General features: G+C 41.0%; 1 long non-coding RNA gene across 1 annotated transcript; it reads left to right on the top strand.

Moving 5' to 3' along the window:
* The first annotated feature begins 13228 nt into the window (after nucleotides 1-13228).
* On the top strand, nucleotides 13229-21000 carry LOC112565186. The gene is made up of 3 exons (XR_003099365.1): nucleotides 13229-13795; nucleotides 18909-19030; nucleotides 19560-21000. It is a non-coding gene; the product is annotated as an uncharacterized LOC112565186 (long non-coding RNA).
* The last annotated feature ends 201 nt before the right edge of the window (nucleotides 21001-21201 follow it).

Below are 21201 nucleotides of genomic sequence, written 5' to 3' on the forward strand. Positions count from 1 at the left end.
GTAAACACGCCCTTCAAGGACGCAGCAACAACAGTCAACACTTTAATGCAAATGAAAAACTTTTGTTGTTGTTGTTGGTTTTTTTTTTTTTTGCCAACAAAGAATAGTTGAAGTTTGAACCAGGATTTGAGACCCGTGGCAACAGTACGTAACAGCGTACGGTCAAAGGGAAGAAACAAGAAAAGAAAAAAGTTAATCAACCATATCGCTGAAAGAGTTGCGTCCCATTGCTTGCGCGAAGTCGATGTTTCGGCGATACAGATGGTTTCCACCGCAGTGCACCGCGATCCAGTTTATCGTAATTTTTGAGCTGCCTGCAAAGCATGTGAGGACCTCAGTTTGTATCATCCTGTAACACACAGTACTACAGCTTGTTACATACACACCACCATCAACGACGCAAAGTACAGCAGCCTACTAAACAGCTCGTACCACGCTCTATATGCAAATAGTACCACGTGATACACATTGTCAGCCTGATACCACAAGGCGCTACATTGTTACCTGTATTAAAAGTCTTTTACACACATGATACCACAATCGGCAAACATTCTATACAATGAGCGATTTTATTTGGAACGTGATCACCAGCTAACATGTTTACGAGCTAAAGCAGAAATAGAAAAATAACAATGAGAAAACGTGGATTTGAGCTGGTATCATAGTCAAACACATGCCCCCCCTGAACCAAGTACTTGTACTCTTGAGCCAGTAATTATATATAAATACATGCACGCTTGAACTACGTAAACACTCCTGCATCAGGTAAACACCTGCCCTTTAAACCAGGTCCAAGAGCTTTATTGTTGAGAGAGAAATCGAACTTTTTATTGATCCCCATTCTAAAAGGGGGAGTGGGAGGTGTGCAGCAACAACAACAACAAGCATCCTGATTATAAACTGAAATGTCAATACAACTCTGTAAAATATACCACAACATTATCATTATACATTTAAGCAAACAGCAGTTGAAAACTGTAACTGGTTGTGATTCAGAGTGCACCCATCTTTAAAAGTATGCGAGACTGCTGGTTAATAATAAAAAAAAAAAGACGTGCGCCTGTCTGCTAGGGATGAGAGGCTCAATTACTAATCAGCTAGTAGTCAGAACTTGTATCGTTTGATGTTTGGCTGAGCGTGTCGCTACTGATTATGCTTATTTCTGATGTTCAGACGCGTGGCTGTGTGAGTTTTCGCTTCTCGTTCGATCACCTCTTGTCGCAGCCAGGCGCACATCCACGAAGCCTTGCACATCCTGTCTGAAGAGGCTGCTGGCCTAACCTAATCTTCTGAAGTGAGCAAGAAAGTGTTGGATCTCAAGGCGCGAGAGAGATGAATACTCTCGCCTCATCGACTCTCGGTGGTCACGTCAGCGAACTGGCTACGAGATTTTAACCGACAACAGCCCCGCTGACGTCACTCACGCGCCGAGCGCTAGCCGCGTGCACCACGTCTTACGTTCTCTTGCCGTTAAGATCAAAAGCACTGATCGCTTTCAACGAACGTTGAAGTCCTTGAACAGCACCGCCGCCTTCTGAAGACCGACACAAACTGACTTCAGTGGGAGAAAAGTGGTCTTAGGTCTGGTCCGTTCTGGAAGTCTGATAGTGGTGTCGAGGGTCTTAATGGTGTAGGGTCAAGAAATACTGTGTCTCACCAAATCTTTGGCTTCCCACGTAAGTGCTTGCTTTTGCTAAAGATCTAGCAGTTACGAAATTCTCTGTAATAACTGGATAAATCTTAGTACAAGACACTATTTCACCAAATCTGAGCAAACAGCAGTTTCATTCTCGGAGACACGCGCCTACAGACACCATGCACTTACGGAGGTCAACCCGTAGCAACGTTTGTACACAGATACTACTCATACGTCACAATGGTCTGACCCTGACCTTGATGCGTAGCCATGTACAACTTGAATGTTTCTGATGTTTCATGCATTTCATATTTCTATCTGAAGAATGAAAAGAGGTATTCATATTTCGTAAAATGGTAGCTAGCACTGAGTTTCGCCAGACATTAGAGAAAAGCACCAATAACCTCACTTTGGACAAAACAATACGTCATCAGCGGCTGAAATGAAAGGTAATAATTGCCGTGACATTGTCATAATGAGGGAGAGCCATAGGCTCCGATACCTTTTAACGAGGCACGGTCGAACGAACCGACTACTTAACAAGCACATATGTCATGGAAAAATAAAAAAGAAAAAGAAAACATTTCGTACAGGCCTCATTTCTGGATGTTCAGAATATATGTCGTTACGAGAAACAGGTGATTCAAAATTTCTTAACAAGCCACCCGAGGTAAAAGACAGGACAGGTGGAGAGACAGCAATGAAGACTTAAAACGTAGGATGACAATCGAAAGTTCACAAGAAAGCTGCATCTCTTCTCAATTTGTCGGGCTGGGGCAGATGAAACTGCTGTCGAGACCGCAAAATGGTCAGACAGGCAAGGTCAGTGACCTTTCCGATGGACCAAGCAAGATATCAGTCTTATTTCCGGATCGTCTGATGCTAATTTCGATACAAGTGCATCACTCCTTCCCTCTTCGACCTATCCACCTCCCTCCACTGTGAGCCTGTTTCACTCTTGTCAATATGCGCATAGTCTCTCTCTCCCCCTTCCTCGCCGGATGATCCTAGAACGTCCTCAGCCTGTTCTCGTCAACGGGTGAACTTTCACTATGTCCTTGACCTTCTTCGGAGACAGAAGGTGTTAACCCTCCATCCGACATTCCGCCCCCGTGACCCTTCCTTCCCCGGTCGCTCACCAGCAGACGGCGTCATCGACTGCTGCGGCTGAGTGTGGCCGGGGGATTAGCGGAGGCTGGTGGAGACGATGGAGGACTTGGGCAAGCGACAGCAGGACGGTTGTACCTCCAGTGTTCAGACCTGGACAGCTCCATCGACATGATGGGCAGATAAGCCAGAGCGCAGGCGCAAACGAAAACGGAGATGGTTGGTCTCTTCCGTCAGCTCTGGTAATTACTTCAATCAACACTTACTTCAGACCCAGCGCTGGTTCTTACTCTAGTCAGCACTTGCTCCAGACCCAGTTGGCCACTGGATCACATGGGTCGAGAGAGCATCCGTTAGAAACGTAAGTTACTGTTTTTCTGCAGTAAAATCTCCTTGCTTCTAGACCGTATGCATGAAAAGACTTAAGGCAAAAAAAAAAAGATATAAAAAATAAAATCCTTCGTTGGCTTCTCGTGGAAAGAAGTGCAGCATTATCAGGAAAAATGTAGAAGGTGTGTACACCAGTCAAGGTGCCTACAGAAAACAAGACGTGCCTACAGAGTCCACAATAGACAATATGCGTCTATTGTACACAAGATGTGTCCATCGTAGACCAGATGTACCTACTGTAGGCAAGACATTACCGCTGCAAAGAAAATTTAGCATTAAGTTAAAAAAAATAAATCAAGAAACGTGTTTTAAAAGAAGCAAAAGAACTTTAACCCCCACAAAGAACTTAAATACGACGCAAGTTCTAATGAGAGACAGAGACACACAATGAGCAGACGACCGATGGTTTCAAGAAAATGCAACCCACATGAGTCAATTAGAAACACTTTGTTTCCGCGGAGAAGATGCACTGCATGGCCCGTGTAGCAGCTGAACTCCATAAACACTCACAGGGAGATACAGAACCATTAGACTTGCAGAAAAGCGATTTTGAAGACGATAAGTGACATGCAGCATCATGGCTATGCGGGCGAGATGCCAGAGTTTGGTTCGCCCCACGACAACAGCTCCCCGCCAGTCGATGACACTTGTACGGGGGGATGGATGGATGGCCTTGCAGCCCGACAGACTGCTGAGGAGGGAGAGCCTGGCACCCGAGTGGGTCGCAGCACTCGATGGCAAGAACCTTACTTTTCACAACGACAGCCATTAAAGCTCCGACATCTGTTTTAGATACAATCAAGGACAATACAAATCCGCGGCTTTCCGCCTTCCTCATTGTTATGGAGCCGGGCTAAAAGTCTGCTTCGAGAGAAATGAAGGGGAAGGGATGATGCTGGAGGAACACTAGACGAGAAATAAAAGTGAAAGAGTAAAAAGTCAAGATGAAGCATCATGGGGATGTCTTTCAACGCGGTTACAGCTGCAACGGCGCCGTGTGCTACAGAGATGCTTTTGTCATTTAAAGGGTAAAAAAAAAATAAAAAAAAATGGAGATGTTCAATCAGCTGAAAGTTCTGTGTTAGCCTTATAGACTTAAATCAGCTCCAGAGCTCCCCCGCAGAGTAAAGTATCCACGAGTAGTCACGTGAATACTGTCTCCAGCAATCACATTGCGCAATGAGCGAGAGAGAGAGCGAACATTTTTTTAATAAAAAAACAGACATGAAAGAGAGTTATAAAATAACAGAACTTATAAAGCGGTAAATGTGTGACCCTGCCACAATGGGAAAATTCGACTGTATTAGATATGGTCCGAGATAAGTTACATCCATCGACTGACATTGTCATGACCAGGGAAAGAAAGACGGTAATAGAAATTGCTATATCTTCCAATCGGCACATAAATCGAGAAGACGCCATATTAAGTAAAAACCAATGCTTGTGCCCAACGTTGAAATGTCGAGAAAACCGTTTCAAAGCGCATTGCCTGGAAATGTACAACTATACAAAACTTTTACATGTCTGTCCTGATCATCCAGCTTCCGCCCAGCCTGGTCCTTTTGAACTGTGATTTTATTGTCACCCTTTGATCTATCGCTCCTAAATTATTCATTCACGGTGTTAGTATTGCTCTTGATGTCCCTTCCTTAACTTGACAGGTTGACAGCCAGTATTCGGCAACGGAGGCAAAAGTGATGCCGCCACCATAGTCTGCCAACTTGCTCTGTTTTCTTTTCCCTTTAATCTCGCTTGTTGCCACTGATATTACATCATCATCAAACTTAGCGCAGGAGTAATTACATCGCCATTTTCCTGGCGTGATTTTTATTAAAAAATTTGGAGCCACCGGCAACATCTTAGAACAAATAATCTTCCACATCCCCGGATAATGAAAGAATATTCCTGTCCGATTTGATGAGGATCGGACACCCACACCCACACACCATCTCCATATTCTTAGAACATTTTATTTATGCTTTATTGTCGTGATCCTTTTTTTTTCTTTTGTAATTATGCAGGGTTTTCGCACCTTAAAACGAAACCCACCATTTCTGATGAAGACTCTTGCAAACTGGGAATATCTTAAAGCGACTTAAAACAGTTTCAGTACTTCATATATTTCTTCTGATTTTAGCTTAGGATTTGACATTTTTTTATGAAGAGAAAAGTATCTCTAATTTCCACCTCAACCCACGCCCCCCGAGTCCAACATGGCGGCGACAAGCGCAGATAATCTGTGAACACTGCATCGTCTGCACGTGGAGAGCATCACGAGCTGTGATAATGAGCGAGACTCTCTCCCCTTTATTATAGCCACAGGCCTTCTGTGGGCTGGCGCTCTTCATCACATCAATTAAGTCCCCTTAGCTCTTTCCTTCGACAACCATCTGTTATCCTTATCTTTTACACCATATTATTCCTCTCCGGCCATAATTTATATGTAAGAACATGATAAAAGTAAAGTATATAAATATGGAGTGTTTTAACACACAATGTATTCAACAAACGAATGACCAAACCAACCAACTCGCGCATTTTTATTCTAAAAGTGTTGGTGTCTCCTTGCTGGGTGATGTCGTATAAAAGGAGTACAATGGTGGCAGCAGATATTGAACATAACGATCTGAGAGTCATAGCTACAGAAATGTAGAATAAATAAATAAACACTCTAACACATTTTAGTCAAACATAAATTATTTGTAAAATAAGAATTAGAACCCAAAGCAAGAATGTATGTGTTTAGCTGATATCCAAGTAGCATCACCGAGCTGTACACCACTCGGAGGACTGTCTCCCATCCCCCAAAAGCGACCTTTCGCTGAGGTGAGAACATAGGTGTGCACGAGCACGCTCCCTCCGGGGCCATAAACCATGGAGCAAACCTCGTTAACCTCTGGCCGGGTGGTCACTAACACAATGTGACTAAAGTCTGTGACAAAAGGTCAAAGGGCGCCTGAGGTAAGGATTATGTGGACTGGGAGAGGTTATTGCCGCTTTAAAGGTCGACAAGAGTGCTAAGAGCCAGTTGTTTGTTTGTTTGCTTGCTTGCTTTAAATAACCTCCCTCACCCGCCTCTTTCGATCTCGATCGGTTGATGATTTATATTTCTGCAATGTAGCAATAGTGTAGTTGTATAAATTGCAACAACAAATCTTTTTGAAAAACTGCAGATCACGAGTACTTCTACGATGTTAAAAAAATATAAAAAAATTATCTGTAACTCTTTTTAACTCCGACCTTACTTTTTGCTAAATGATGATGGGAGAGTCAATCACCCACCAACAACTGAAGTCTCCAAGCCTGTATCGTATCAATAATTGTCGTCTGTACTTCGTAAGCGCCGCTCTTAGCTTCCTCTTTGATCACCAGAGGGAATCTGCGCTTCAAGACCATTCTATCAAGATGCACATTAAATATTAAACCTTCTAGAAATGTCCAGGTTTACTGCAGCAGTTGGTCTGGTTACTTTTCTTTACAGTACGTGATCGAGAAGTACAGAACCCCAGTCAAAAAAACGACTCAAAATGTTGAACTCTGCTCTCATTAGTCAAAGTAGTTTAGTTAGTTAATGAGGATCTGGCGCTTGTGTTTTCTTATTTGGAAAAAAATATGAGTGATGAACTAACGGTACTAAACTAAGGGCCACCGAGAGCTAGCACAGGCCCCTGGGACGACGATCTCTCCGAGTCCCTTGTAACTGTAATCATAAATTATTTTCCCAGTATATAATAATATGCTTACATTTAGATTGTTAATATCTACATTTCATTGAGTAATATAGACTACAAACTTCAAGACAAGTGCATCAGGATCAACATCACTACTTAAAGACGGGTACACCATCCCCATTGCCCCCCTTCTCCCATCCCCCGTCTCGTCAGGCCTAAGTAAACTGATTTCTTCCTGATTTCAGAGCTGCTACCTTGGGTACCTGATAGCTTCTTCTAGTAACGATGCTCGGTTTCTTTACACCTGTAACAGCGCTAATTCTCTCCCTTTGTTGCGAAGATATTTACCTCCCCTGCTTACCTTACACTTGCCTGTAATGAGTGTAAGCACTTGGCGGTTGACGTCACCGTTGCCCAATGCGTCCTGTCGGTACCCGGAGTGTCTACCCAGGTCCTGGCAGTAACGGGACGCCGTTCATCTGCTTCCTGTGTGCTGGCCTTGGACTGAGCTATTTTCTCTCAGCAATTTCCGTCCTTGATTACATCCAGCTTCTTTCTCCTCAAGTATGTTAGCCTCTGTTCTCAGGTTTCGTCTCGCGGTTGTTTGTCTTCTCCACTACTGCCAGTGCGTGCTGGCCGGGTGTTTCACTTTATGACACGGCGGCTAAAGATGAAAAGGGTGAGAAGGGTGGGCGAGGGGGAACACCAACTTTTACTGGGCTGAGTCTCCTTGGAAAGTTAAATCGTATGTTTTGGGTGATGCAACTTATGAAAGTTCAGTGGCTGAATTTGTTGTGGACAAGGCAGACATTGTCAATCTCTTCACATCAACCCACGCTCTTGTTAAAATTAGTTTAGCGCTTTTAGTTCCAGGTATTAATGTTCAGTAAAGTTCATGATTTCATTATCTTGGCATTTTTTTACTTTGAAAGTATTACACGTACCTATCTACCTAGTTATTTAAGTACCTACCTATTTAAGTACCTACCTATCCACCTACCGATCTACGTACCTATCTACTTACCATTCTACCTTCCAATCTACATACCTATCTACCTAAAAAGTTATGTAAAAGACTTTTCTACATCTAGATAACAGATAACCTGGGTAATGTAGACAAAAGTAAGCTGTCTATACCAGGAACTGTCTCGTTAATCACCGCATGTAATGACCTGTCCTCGACTGGAAATTGCTCGTCTTCAGGTCTTTACGTTGGAACGCGATGTTCTTTCAAAATGTCACTGGATGGAGACGGGCGAGGTGAAGATCTTCAGGGAGATATAACAGTAGTAATCACCGTGGGGAGAACATAGAATGAGAGAGAGATGGTGTACACCTAATAACATCTGTGGTGATGACAGGGGCGATGTAAAATACGATTTACACGGTGTCTCAAAGAAAGAAAGAATGAAAGAATAACCTTTAGGCTTTCATGGACTGACTCGTTCGCGCGCCAGAGGATGGACACACGTGAGTTGATTAAATTGTGAAGAGTCATTTTGTTGTTTTAAATTAAAGAAAGACAACTTGCCAACATGAAAGCAGCTTCCTACTTGTCCGTTTAGAAGTCTAGTGAGGAGCATTTGCTTGCTGGATAAAACTTAGCGCGAGATACTATTTCCCTAAATCGAAGTGAAAAATATTCCGTTCTCGAGATACACGCATCCACACACCAGCACGTGCAGAAAGAGGTCAAACCACCGAGGTCAGGTTTGTAAATAATATATTTATGTTCTAAACTCAGTGGAAGAGCTGAGACCATAAAGGTGTTGATGACGACAAAGATGACAGCCCGAATGAGATATCTGTGTGTGTTGATGTTTGTTGGCGCCTGTCTCCAGAACTGAACGAGGCTATTTATCCAAGTTCGGGGCAAAATAATATCTCGTTCACTGCTCTACTCAGTTATTAAAAAGTTGATCTTCACTGGACTGGTTGCTGTGGCCAGTCGTCACGTGCTGTCCTCCCTCTCTCCAACTTCAAGCTGGTCATCACACTGAGTGCTGCTCATCTCGTCTCGTCTCTCAGACTCCGGTTGGGAATGAAGTTAGGAACATTGTTCGTCATCGTGTCTCCGTCCAAATAAAGCCGATAATGAAGCTTTCCACCCACTTCATCTTATTCCTTTTCTTCATTGCAGCTGGTAACACGTGTTCACTTCGTGTAGCCGCACATAACAATGGCTGTGTTGAGGAAGAACATGATTCACAGGCGATGCCGGAGCTTCTTGTAGTCTATGGGACCTTCGAGGTTTTGGCTCGCTTACTTTATCTTTAAAAACTGACAATCCTATTTGTGTGTTATCTCCAGGGTCCCGACCTACATCATGTTGCTACAATTCCACAGACCGTCTTTACTCCTTGACACGGCCAGCCACTCTATATTGCTATCAGAAGAAAGGCAGTGATATTGTAAAACGGTCGAAGACTTAGACTAGGACGTGGGAGTGGCAGACTCCATCCAAGTATATTTCTTTTTTTTCCTCTACGATGAACGAGAGAAGGAGCTCAAACAAACAAAAAACATTTCGTGACCTTAACCTGTCTCGAGATCACGACCAGACTGCAGACGAACGACTAGCAAAAGGAAGAGGTTAGAAAGGTCGGATGGTGCTGAAATCACTTTGGGTATTACTTGGAGCTCGTTCTACCCTCCAACCGAAGATCGCCATCGATTTATCTGCCTCCTCGTCTGACGATGCCCTTCGTCTTGCCGTGTCTGCCTCGATTCGCCAGACGATGATCGGCAAGATGAGAAGGGTTGCCAATCGCATCTGCCTTCAGCTGGTTTGCAGAGTAGTTTGCCTCCCCTTCCTCTCAGCCCCCGCACGTCAAGGGGAGACCACCCTTCAATGTCATCCTTACACAAGTGACGTATCAGTCCGTTGATGGCTAACAAGGGCAACAGGACAGGACCACGTGACGATGTAGCATGGTGGGGATCTTTCACGGGTGGGGACTGGGTGGCTGGTCTGCGGGTAGCCCTCAGGTTGAGGACTCAGGTAGCCTGCTGCTGGAATAGTCGCAGATTTTCGACGGCTACCCGTCAGCCACCTGAGATAGAGCAGGAGTCGTGTTTCCAGACATAAACAACGTCCAGACGCCTGCAGCAGTTGGGGAGGAGGGAATGTTTGTAAGTACATCAGACATGCCAACACGATGTTTTTACATATTATAGAACAAAGATTAAAGTCGCCATGTTATTAAGGAGCAATAATCTGTGATTATGTGTCGCTTTCAGCATTCAACCAAACCATGAATAACGACTTGAAGTGTACGAGTGAGAGAGTAAAACCTGGAGACTGAGTGAGGGAGCGGGGCATACATCAAGGGGAGAGAGAGACGGGTGAGCAGGCGGGGGTTAAAGGAGTGGTAAAGGCAGGCAGTGCTAGGTTCTCAAATACAGTATTGAACCGATAATCAAGTGTCGTGGTCTTTGAATGATGAATGTTTGGTATGAAAAGCAGCAAGATAAACAACGACATCGTCAATGAAATAGAGGACGGGGGCGGGAGTGAAAGAGAAAAGACGACGAAGATGAATGACAACGACCTAGTAATAGTAGCACCAGAAGAAGAATTGTTAGAAATGATCGCATGTTGCATCAATGTCACTAAAGCTTTATCTTGTACCACAATATCAACAGAACCCTGACTGCTGGAAGAGTGAACATCTAACCCAAATATTTCTGAAGCCTGAACAGTCTGGGTTTGTGTTGGTTAAACCGCAACTTTTGGTGCAAAAAAGTGGTCCAGTGCGTATGTTGTCATCAATAAAATTTATGTGAGAAATGTAAACACGAAAATCTCGTAATAAGCAAATAAAAATTCCATCTCTCTTTATCACTATTTAGAGCATTCTGGTGTATAAACAAGACACAATGTCAGTTTTGCAGAGCATCCAGGAACCTTCCATTCATGGCCCACGCTCAGTGAGCTGGAGGAGAGTTGGAGGAGGGCTGGAGGAGAGCGCAACTAATCACAAAAAGTTGAGTCAGAAATGTTTCTTGTCGAGGCTTGATCACACGAGAACAACCTCCGATCTCCCAACCTCTCGCCACGGTAATGAGAAAACGGTAACGGGAAACCGAATTTAAATCCCCCGCGTGACGTCACCTACAACGTCCACAACAGTGACGCGTCGAGTTCTATTTTTCTCGCGAGAAAATCACGTGGGCAGCATGGCGCTGGCTTACACACAACACCTACCTACATGCTGCCTAACTCCAGCATTTTCACAATGTGATTTTCAGTAGAGATGGTTAGATACACTATGTCTGCTAGTATAGTTCATTACAAAAGTATCACGTGGTCTAGCACAACAGTTTACACAAACAGTAAATAATTTTAAAGATAGTTCTAAGAAAGAGTAGACGAAGTAAAAGAGCGCCGCTACACTAAGTTACATACTCACCTCATTTTCTCATCAACTTCCCTTAATGTCTGTGTTTTACGAAACTCAATAAATATAAAATGCATACAAATAATTTAACTTTCGACTTAACGGATCAATACAAAGTGTAAACACATAAATAAATAAATTGTGTGAAAGCCAAGTGCAAGAGAGTTTTGTCAGGGTGAGGTCTCTGATTACATAGAACATCCCCAGGGTGTGTCTCAAGCTGTACTAATGTAGCCACTCACACAGCTCTCCCACCTCCAGAGGGATCCCAGGATAGTCTTTAATGATCCACAAAAACGATCCACTTCTTGTCTGAAAGCATGGCTAAGCTCGACTTTTCTGGAAGATTGAGCTAGTTGGACTACCATCGACTGCCGCTGTTTTTCCCAGAATCCTGCTCCGGCCAAGTGAGGGCAAAATAAGGTCAACACGCTATTCTCGCTAATTTCTTGCACAAAGTTCACGAACTCAGTCGTCGGCGTTGTTTACACGTGGCACATGCGGACGAGCCAACCGAGGGCTTGTGGATGTTGACAGTCTTTCAACACGAGGCTTGTTGGTGGATATTAACTGGCTGCACGTGAGGGAGGCTTTTCGGAATCTTAACACCACGCGGAAGTTGGTTTTGAATTTGTTCTTCGAACCATTAAGCCATGTCTATCTGCCACGAGTGGAATAAAAAAATTCAGGACCATGATTCCCTCCTAAGCATGTCAAGCAAATGATAGATGCAATGCCGCGATGTGGAGGGTATGCGACAGGTTCCACTGTTCCAAAGTCTCCTATCAGGTTCAAACCCTGTCAAAGCAAAAAGTTTTAATTAATTAGCGCCGACAATAGGCTTGCATTTTTAAGAACGAGTTTCATTGTCTGTCTACAAAAGAAGAGAGAACTAGCCCACGTCTAGTGACATGACACACTGTCTATCTGTCCATCCAACCATCCACCACAAAAATGAGAGAACTCGGCCACAGTTAGAGACAGAAATGTTGGGGGTGAGCGATGATCATGGTCGAGGTAGGACGCGTCTGTACCTCGGTGTAAAAGAATGCATTTATTTACCTAAACAAAATCTTCTTATGGCCTGTGTTGGTGGATCAGCACATCTGGGATACAAGTCTGTAGATTGTGTCTAAGAAAATCCCATGGATAATATTGTTTCAGTGACATTATTGTAAAAAAAAAGTAGAAGCTGGGTGAAGACAGTGAAATTGGCGGCGAATTGTGATCACTCAGTAGAGCGCTGCAGAGCAGTGTGGGGTTACCCTGTGGGGTTTCTTACTCCTGTGGTTTAAAATTATTTGTTTGTACGAAAGACTAATGGGTCCAAAAAGATAAACGATGATAAAAAAGAAAACAGGTAACCAGCCCTAACGAAAGTATTGTGAACACGTCTGCTCAGAAAACTGGAGAATTCGAAGGAAGAGAGAGAAGACAACGAGAGAGGGCAAACAGTGTCAGTCAAACATGTCGATCTCAGTCGAGTGACCGACAAACCCTCCTGACCCAAGTTTTCCCCGCTGCCAACATCACAAACAGTGAAATAGCAGACCGACTGGGGAAGTTACAAAAAGTTACAGAAGTTTTGTGCAAGCAAGTGGAGGACGGACATCGCTCACTGAAAGAACATATAGACAACAAAATGAGTTCCTGTCGAGTACTATCTTCGATCTAAGGAAAGAAATGATGATTTAAAAAAATAATAGAAATCTTTCAAATGCAAATGTTAGAAATGAAAGAAGAAATCACTGGGCTAACCTCACTGACAAAAGAGCAGCAAGAAGAAATAAACAATCTAGAACAATACTCGCGAAGAGACTCTGTGAGGATACATGGCCTCCCGGATAATGGAAGGGAGGAAACAAGTTGGGATTGTGAGCAAAAATTCCTTAAAGTTGTCAACATTACTCTTGTCTGCCAGACATCAACACTCACAATATCTCAGCGCTGCATAGAGTGGGGAGACTCCAGCAAGGCAAACGAGACCGGTGATAGTAAAATTTGTCTCCAGGAAAGACAGGAACAAGTCATCAAAGCGCGCTGCAGATTGAAGGGATCAGGAATCGTAATATCAGAGGACCTAACACATTTAAACATCCAAAGACTTAATCGTCTCAAACAACAAGAAGGAGTGGTTGACGCATGGTCGGCAGCAGGAGGTAGGCTGTTTGCAAAACTTCGAGATTCCAGTGTGGTAGAAATAAAAAGTGGAGACACGAGTCCCATAGACAGGAAGCTAACTGAGTTACACAACGAACAAAGAAGTCAACACCAAAGGAGGAGCGAGGGCAACCCGCAACGCTTCCCTCAGGATACCCTTCAGAGACAGCATGTTCACCGGCCGCAAATTCATCAGCAGTCGACCCATAAAGAAAAAGCTCAGCGGGGACTATCAACACCTCCCTCTCAGCTCTCAAGATCCAGCCATTCTACCCCAACTACACCTACATCAGCCGCGGAAGCAGGTTCGCCCCAACCAGATCAACAAACCGTGAATGAAGTGACTGAGGTGTGCAGGGGATGAGCAAGTGTGTATATAAAGGATATTACTTGTGCAAAAAACAATTCTATTTCTCAACACCAGCTTACTGGTAAGTGCATCAACAGTAATGTGCACACCCTTGAGATACGCCTTCAGATTTCCTCTGATTCCCTTTCCTTGCTTCCAATGATATATGGTTAAAATGTGGCTATTCCTTGTGAAATATTCTACTGGGGAAGGTATGCACACACCCAGACACATATAACGATTAATTGTTAAAATTTGTCCAACCAATGTTGTAGACATGATTTGTAAAAACGCATGTACTCAAACCTGAAGCTATTTGTATTAGATTCTTCCAATATTTTAGAAATTTCCACCACCAGTGCCAGCAAACATGATCACCGCCTATGGCAATTAACGGTGACTATGATAAGATATGCCAACCAATAATAAGGAACTGTCTGTTTATTGTGCTTGTTTGTTTATTTTTTGTTTATATTTTTGCTATGTTTTTGTGCTTTTTGTCTGAGTTCTTGTCAAGCTGGTTTTTTGTCGTGCTGGGCTTGCCCCACATATGTCTTTATGGGTATGCTTTTTTATTATAAGTTTACTCACTAATATTCATATTTCATCCTTGTTGCATTATATGCTGTCACTTTTGGTAAATATATTTAGCCACTGCTGTATACTGTATTATTTTACACCTTCTAATCATAATATGAATTTTAGAGCAGGTTTGCAGAAACAGTTAGTAGAGGCAGAACAAAAAGTACAAAAAGGGAGCTTATATTGTTTAAGTACCTATTAGCTCTAGCTGCTGCTAATTGTACCTTTCTATTCATTCCAATATGAGTACAGACTTACAACTCACTTTTGCATCAATGAATTGTCAGGGATAGGGACATGCGAAAAAGGAGATGTGTTTCATTATTTACGGAATAAGTCTTATTCAATCTACCTGTTACAGGACACACATTTCGAACATAAACAGGAAAAAATGATTGCCGCAGAATGGGGTCACTCCTGCATATTTGCATCATTTACTTCTTCCTCCAGGGGGGTAGCAATTCTATTTAATAATAACTTTGAATTTTCAATTAAAAAGTCTATAAAGATAATGGAGGAAATTATGTGATGGCATGATAAAACATTAGAGAAAGAGTTTTTAATTGTAGTGTTTATGGGCCAAATAAAGACGACCAAAATTCTACTCTCAGTTAGAAGAATATGTTAAACAGATAGGAGTAGAAAATATTGTTATTGGAGGAGATTGGAACATTGTTTTGAACTTTCAACTTGACTGTCATAATTACAAACATAAAAATAATATTAAAGGGCAAGAACAAGTTGATAAGATGATGACAAACATGGATCTTGTAGACATATGGCGTGAACTAAACCCAGAAGCACTAAGATATACTTGGCGTAGGAAAAGACCATTCCAACAGAGTAGATTAGATTTTTTCCTTATGTCAGATTCACTCTCAAATTTGTCATGGATGCAAATATTACTCCGGGCTACCGTACGGACCATTCACTGATTACTTTGTCATTAGCTACAGAACAAGAGGAAAGGAATTTAATCTATGGAAGCTAAACTCTTCACATCTGAAGGACAAAGACTATCTAACCCAAATAAACACTGTCATTAAAGAAGTGACAGAAGAGTACTCAGTGTTCCCATATGACAGGGAGAATTTAGCAAATATTCACCCAATGGAAATACAGTTTGTAGTGTCTGATCAAACATTTCTAGATACTATGCTAATGAAAATTAGAATGAAAACAATGACCTACTCTAGCAAGAAAAGAAAAGAAATAATGATAAAGAAAAAATATTAGAAAAAGAAATTACACGTTAGAAATTAAAGATAAGTTAAAAGAAGAAGAAGTCCTTGAACTTGAAAAGAATAAAAGTGAACTCATTAGTTTAAGAGAAAAAAGAATGGAGGGTGTACTGATTCGCTCCAGGGCAAAGTGGATAGCAGATGGAGAGAAAGTAAGTAATTATTTCTGTTCACTGGAAAACGTAATTATGTAAGTAAGCAAATTCGAAATTACAGAAGCAAAATGGGAAAGTATTAGAAAAACTGAAGAAATAAGAGCAGAAGTGCGAGAATTTTTTCCAACCTGTACGCAGAGAGAGCGGTTCAGGACTTTAGCTTTACTAATATCCAAGAAGATATACCAAAAACTTACACAACTTGAACTCAATTTGTTGGATGGAAATATCACTTTAGAAGAAGCGAGCCAGGCAGTTAAAATATGGGTAATGGGAAAAGCCCAGGGAGTGATGGATTCACTGTGGAATTCTTTAAGGTCTTTTGGAAACAACTGGACCTTTCATTGTTTAGATCTCTAAATGAAGGTTTTTAGTAAGGGTGAATTATCCTCTACACAAAAAGAAGGTGTAATCATATGCATTCCAAAGTAGATAAACTAGAGACCAAATTAAAAACTGGAGACCAATTACTTTACTAAATGTGGTATATAAGATTGGCTCAACATGCATTGCAAACAGAATGAAAAAAGTTTTATCATCCCTAATTCATGAGACCAATCTGGTTTTGTCCGCGGGAGATACTTAGGGGATAATGTTAGGCTGATATACGATTTGATTGAACAATTTGGATAAAAATAAAGAACCAGGTTTGTTGGTATGTCTTGATTTTGAAAAAGCGTTCGATAGTATCAGCTGGAGCTTCATGCTGAAAGTTTTGAATTTTTTTTGGTTTTAGTTCACAGTTTTGTAAGTGGATAAGCACTTTCTACACAAATATCAAGTCTAGTGTGTCAGTTAATGGCACATTGTCTGAATGGTTCTATGTTAGAAGAGGATGCCGTCAGGGGACCCAATTTCGCCTTATATATTCATCTTATGTGTAGAAATTCTAGCTATTATGATTAGAAAAAATACATACATAAAGGTATAAAATCCAAAATAGCGAAACTAAAATTGTACAATATGCAGATGACACAGAATTGACTTTAGAGGGTGATAGACAGTCTTTTGAAGAATCAATGAATACATTAAAATTGTTCGAAAAAATATCTGGTTTAGTTCTGAACACTGAAAAATCAAGTGCAATATGGCTGGGAAGCAAAGCAAATTCAACAGCTAAGTATTTACCCCATTTACAGATGCAGTGGAAACCCAGGAGAGTTCAAATTCTTGGTATTTGGTTTACTAATAATCTAAAAGCATGTATAAAGTTAAATTATGATAGTAAGCTAGCCGAAATTAGAACATTGTACAAGATTTGGCTGAAAAGACAGTTAACTCCATTAGGAAGAGTAGCAATACTCAAGTCCTAATCTTGTCAAAGTTAACACACTTGTGTTATTGCTGCCAAATCCCCCAGATCATATTGTTAACAACATTCAAAAATCTATATTTCAGTTTGTGTGGGGTAAAAAGGATAAATTAGCAGAAAAGTGTCTATTAAAAAAAGTATATAAGGGGGGATTGACATACCTGATGTTAGAACTTATATGAATGCTCTTAAAACTAACATGGTTGCGGAACATAAAGAAAACCAGTCATAGCTGGAAATGATTATTATGTCCTCACATAAAATGTTAAATTACCTAGACAAACTTGGCCGCAGCAGTTGGCTCTTTTGTAACTGTAAATAGTTTCTGGACGGATGTTTTAAAAGCGTATAGATATTTGGGAGAAAGTGTTGTGTGTAAAACATATGAAGAGATTATATCAGAGCCTATTTTTTGTAACAATAAAATTAAGATTGGGAATAAACCATTTCTGTATAGAAGTTGGGTAAACAAAGGGATATATTTAATTAAACACTTGCGGGATGAAAGAGGAAATTTTCTATCATGTCAAGATGTTAAAGGATATATGATGTAAACATTAATTTTGTCTCTCTAAATGGTTGCATAGATGCCATAAAGGAATATATGCATCAAGACAGAGAGAATGCAACTGATCCATCACCGCTTGCCTATGATTCAAATAAAAACTCTTAGTGTATTCATCTGTACAGAAAGGTGCAAGACTGTACTATGATAACATGGTAACTAATACACATGTGCCTAACTGTTGCTCAAAATGGGATACAAGACTAAATAGAATGTAGATTGGCACATATCTTCAGGAAAGTAGCCAAGATTAAAGATATTAAATTAAAATGGCTCCAAATCAGAGTCTTGCATAGAATATTGGGGACAAAATAGCTTTATTTAATATGGTCTAGAAATTGATGATTTTTGTAACTATTGTAGATGTGAAAAAGAAAACATTCAACATATTTTTGGAATGTAAATGTGTTCAAGATTTCTGGCAAATTTTCAAAATTATGTGTCAACAAAATGTGGGATTATGACAAGGATGATATTAAGTGAACACCTGGTTTTATTTGGATGCAGTAATAACTTTAAGACAGATGATGTACTGGACTTAATCTTATTACTTGCTAAATTATACATATACTCTTGCAGATTCAAAAAAACCACACCTCAGTTGCAACCATTCATTCAGATACTGCAATATAGATATAAAATTGAAATTTTTAATGCACGCCTGGAAATGAAAGAAGAAAAAGTTGTACAACTTTGGCTACCTTATATGCAACTTGTTGACCAAAACTTAAGCAGTGACTAGACTTTCATACATGTTGATATACACTACCTTATATGTCTTTTATATTGTTATATATGGTATAGTGCAATGGAGTGAATGGCTTAAACATAGAATATGCCATATGATTAATAGGTAAATGAGGAATAAATGTTTATATATGTTAAAAAGAAAGCTAGTTTAATTGTTAGATACTAGATAGTATATTGAAATTACTTTAAATCAGAGTCCTGCACAAAAATGTTGGGGCAAAAATGTCTGGCACTATTTAATGTTTGTGATATTGTTATGTATGCTCGTTATAATTCAGGAATATGATTTGGATGATGTTGTCATGTAATGTAATGTGTTAATGGAAAAAATGTATCTTAAATGTTAAAAAAAAAAAAAAAAAAATAAAAAATACTTTACTACATAGAAAACTAAGGAAATGAATTAGATGGTAATGCTAGGTTATGTATTGTAATATTGCCAATAAATGAGACACACTCAAAAAAAAAAAAAAAAAAAAAAAAAAAAGAGACAGAAATGTTAGGACACAGTGCCATCTAGTGACACACAAACACGCACAGACCAGATCTGTTTGGAAGGCTAACTTTTATAAACTTTTAATTTTTTTCAGGCTGTTTACAGACACCTGTGTAAAGTGTGACGTCGATGGTTACTGAAGACCGCCTGCAATTGTCCTCCTCTGACCAGGTGGCGCCATCACACACAACATTAAGATAAGAGAATTTACATCAGGTACTAACTTGTCTTTCAAAGCCAAATCACCTCAGTATGTTTTTATTTTTCTGTATTCTAAGACTGTCAATTAATCAGCAAATCTTTCTTCTCTGTGTTCAAAGAATTCCTTGTCCAAAATAGAGCCAGGTTCCTAAGGACAGTTTGTGATTAGACTTGAAATAATTTGAAACTTCAGAAACGTAAATATTTTATCGAGAAAAGTAAGTTCACTTCAGTGCCAAATAAAAGAAACACATTAAAACCATTTGTGTTGCTTTGCCTCAGTAGGATAGTGCTCACCAGGTAAGTGCAGTCAAGAAAGCAGACTTCCGGTCCTGTCAGTGCGGACCTAACCAACCCTGCCAAGTGCATGTTCGTCACGTGCATGGAAAGTTTTATTTTTGCATCCATTAAAGAATCGATGTATAAAAGTGAACATTAAAGGGTCATTGACAGACGGCTTCTCCTGCAAAATCGTCTTTTACTCGGTCTTAGAACGAAATACACACATTTGTCATCGTCATGGAGATATTTTCTTGCCTTTCAGAAAGGAATTATAACACGATCGTCACTAGGAGCATCTTTTATGCGCTAGAATCAAGCTGAATCGACAGACTTCCATGTGAAGAAGTGCCGCCATTCCTCAACAAGAATTGTCCACGACTTCCTCACCGGGGATCAGTCACGTGACCTGAGGGTCAACAGTTCGTCTTGGGGATCGTGGATACAAAAGATAGGCCATCAACTCAGTCTGTACCTTTGATGCTCTGGTCATCATACATACCAAAGTGTCTACAGTAACCCTGTCCTAAGGCTTAACAGTATTGACACCATATCATTGTCCCTCTAAGCGTCTGAGAAGAAAGAGATTCCGGAGGTTTAACGGTAAATGCGACGACAAGCCTTTTACTGTTTGAACCAAAAACTTTTCCAGCAAGGAACAAGTTTTTCCAAGCTCCGAAATTTCAGCATTTACTCACATGTCCGTGTTCATGTATCTCTGAGCACGACAAACACACGTTGACACGATATCCGTGACGAGCGAGTGTTTGGTTGACAAATTGTTTAGACACGAAAAATGTTTCATGAATTCACATTTCCAGATTGTGAAGAGTAAACACTAGAAATCTATACTTCACCGTTATTCTGATGCCAGCAATCCTTTAGAACTGTTTTGTGATTCAAAGTCCGGTCACGTGCGCGTGTTTGTGCGTGCGCATGCGCGTGATAGTGATGGCGGTTTGTTGGACTACCCCTAGTGTAAGAAATGTTGCTCGTGGGAGGTTTGTCTTGCGATAGAGTTATTACACTGTCGATGTATCTTGCTTCGGTATCAACCCACCCTGGAATATGCCGTGCGACAGACGCATGACCTGCTGCGACAGACGCATGACCTGCTGCGACAGACGCATGACCTGCTGCGTCCAAAGCACAAGCACGAACACCAAGCAATCCCACAAAGCATCACAACCAGAACTAGTGCGGTGTAACTTTTACGAGACATTTTATTGCCCTTAAAATGCTTTTCCCAGAAACATTTTAGTGTGCGGAATGCTTTTTATGAGCAACACCAGCACGTGAAAACCGAGAGGCTGACGAGTACAAGCAAACACTCTCGCAAGTGATGGACACGCAGGAAACACGTCTGGAGAACTTTGGTAACTTTCATAGAATAATGTTTGTATGTCGGCTATTGTAGGGTGTTATGGGTGTTAGGTAGCATACGATGCTTTCATGTTTCTCCAACATTTTCTCTTTTATTAGGTTTGTTTGCTCAGTCTTTTGCTGGATGTGGGTTATAGACAACGATTAGCAATACATCAGCTCTCCGACTTTCTCTTTATATGGGTCTCTGGTTGTGTCACATAGAAAAAGAAGAAATGAAGTTCATAAATAAAAATAATAATTGTGAAACTTATTCGTGAACCCACGTGACTTGAAGCTGGTGGAAAGCATGTGATGTTGCTCTTGATTGCTGGACGCTTTGCCTTCTGACACGTCTTCCTTCGCCGAGTTTGATCATCATGGTCAGAACATCAATAATTGTCAGTAGTAAGCAATCAGTTGAAACACAGCATATCAGCACATATCTTCACTGTTTCCTCCCCCTGCTTTGGCATCGTAGTTTATGAATAAAACCTTATATTCAACACACAACACCACTTTCAGGAAAATGTCCAAAACCCTTG

Source organism: Pomacea canaliculata, linkage group LG5, assembly GCF_003073045.1.
Source record: "Pomacea canaliculata isolate SZHN2017 linkage group LG5, ASM307304v1, whole genome shotgun sequence".
NCBI lineage: Eukaryota > Metazoa > Mollusca > Gastropoda > Architaenioglossa > Ampullariidae > Pomacea > Pomacea canaliculata.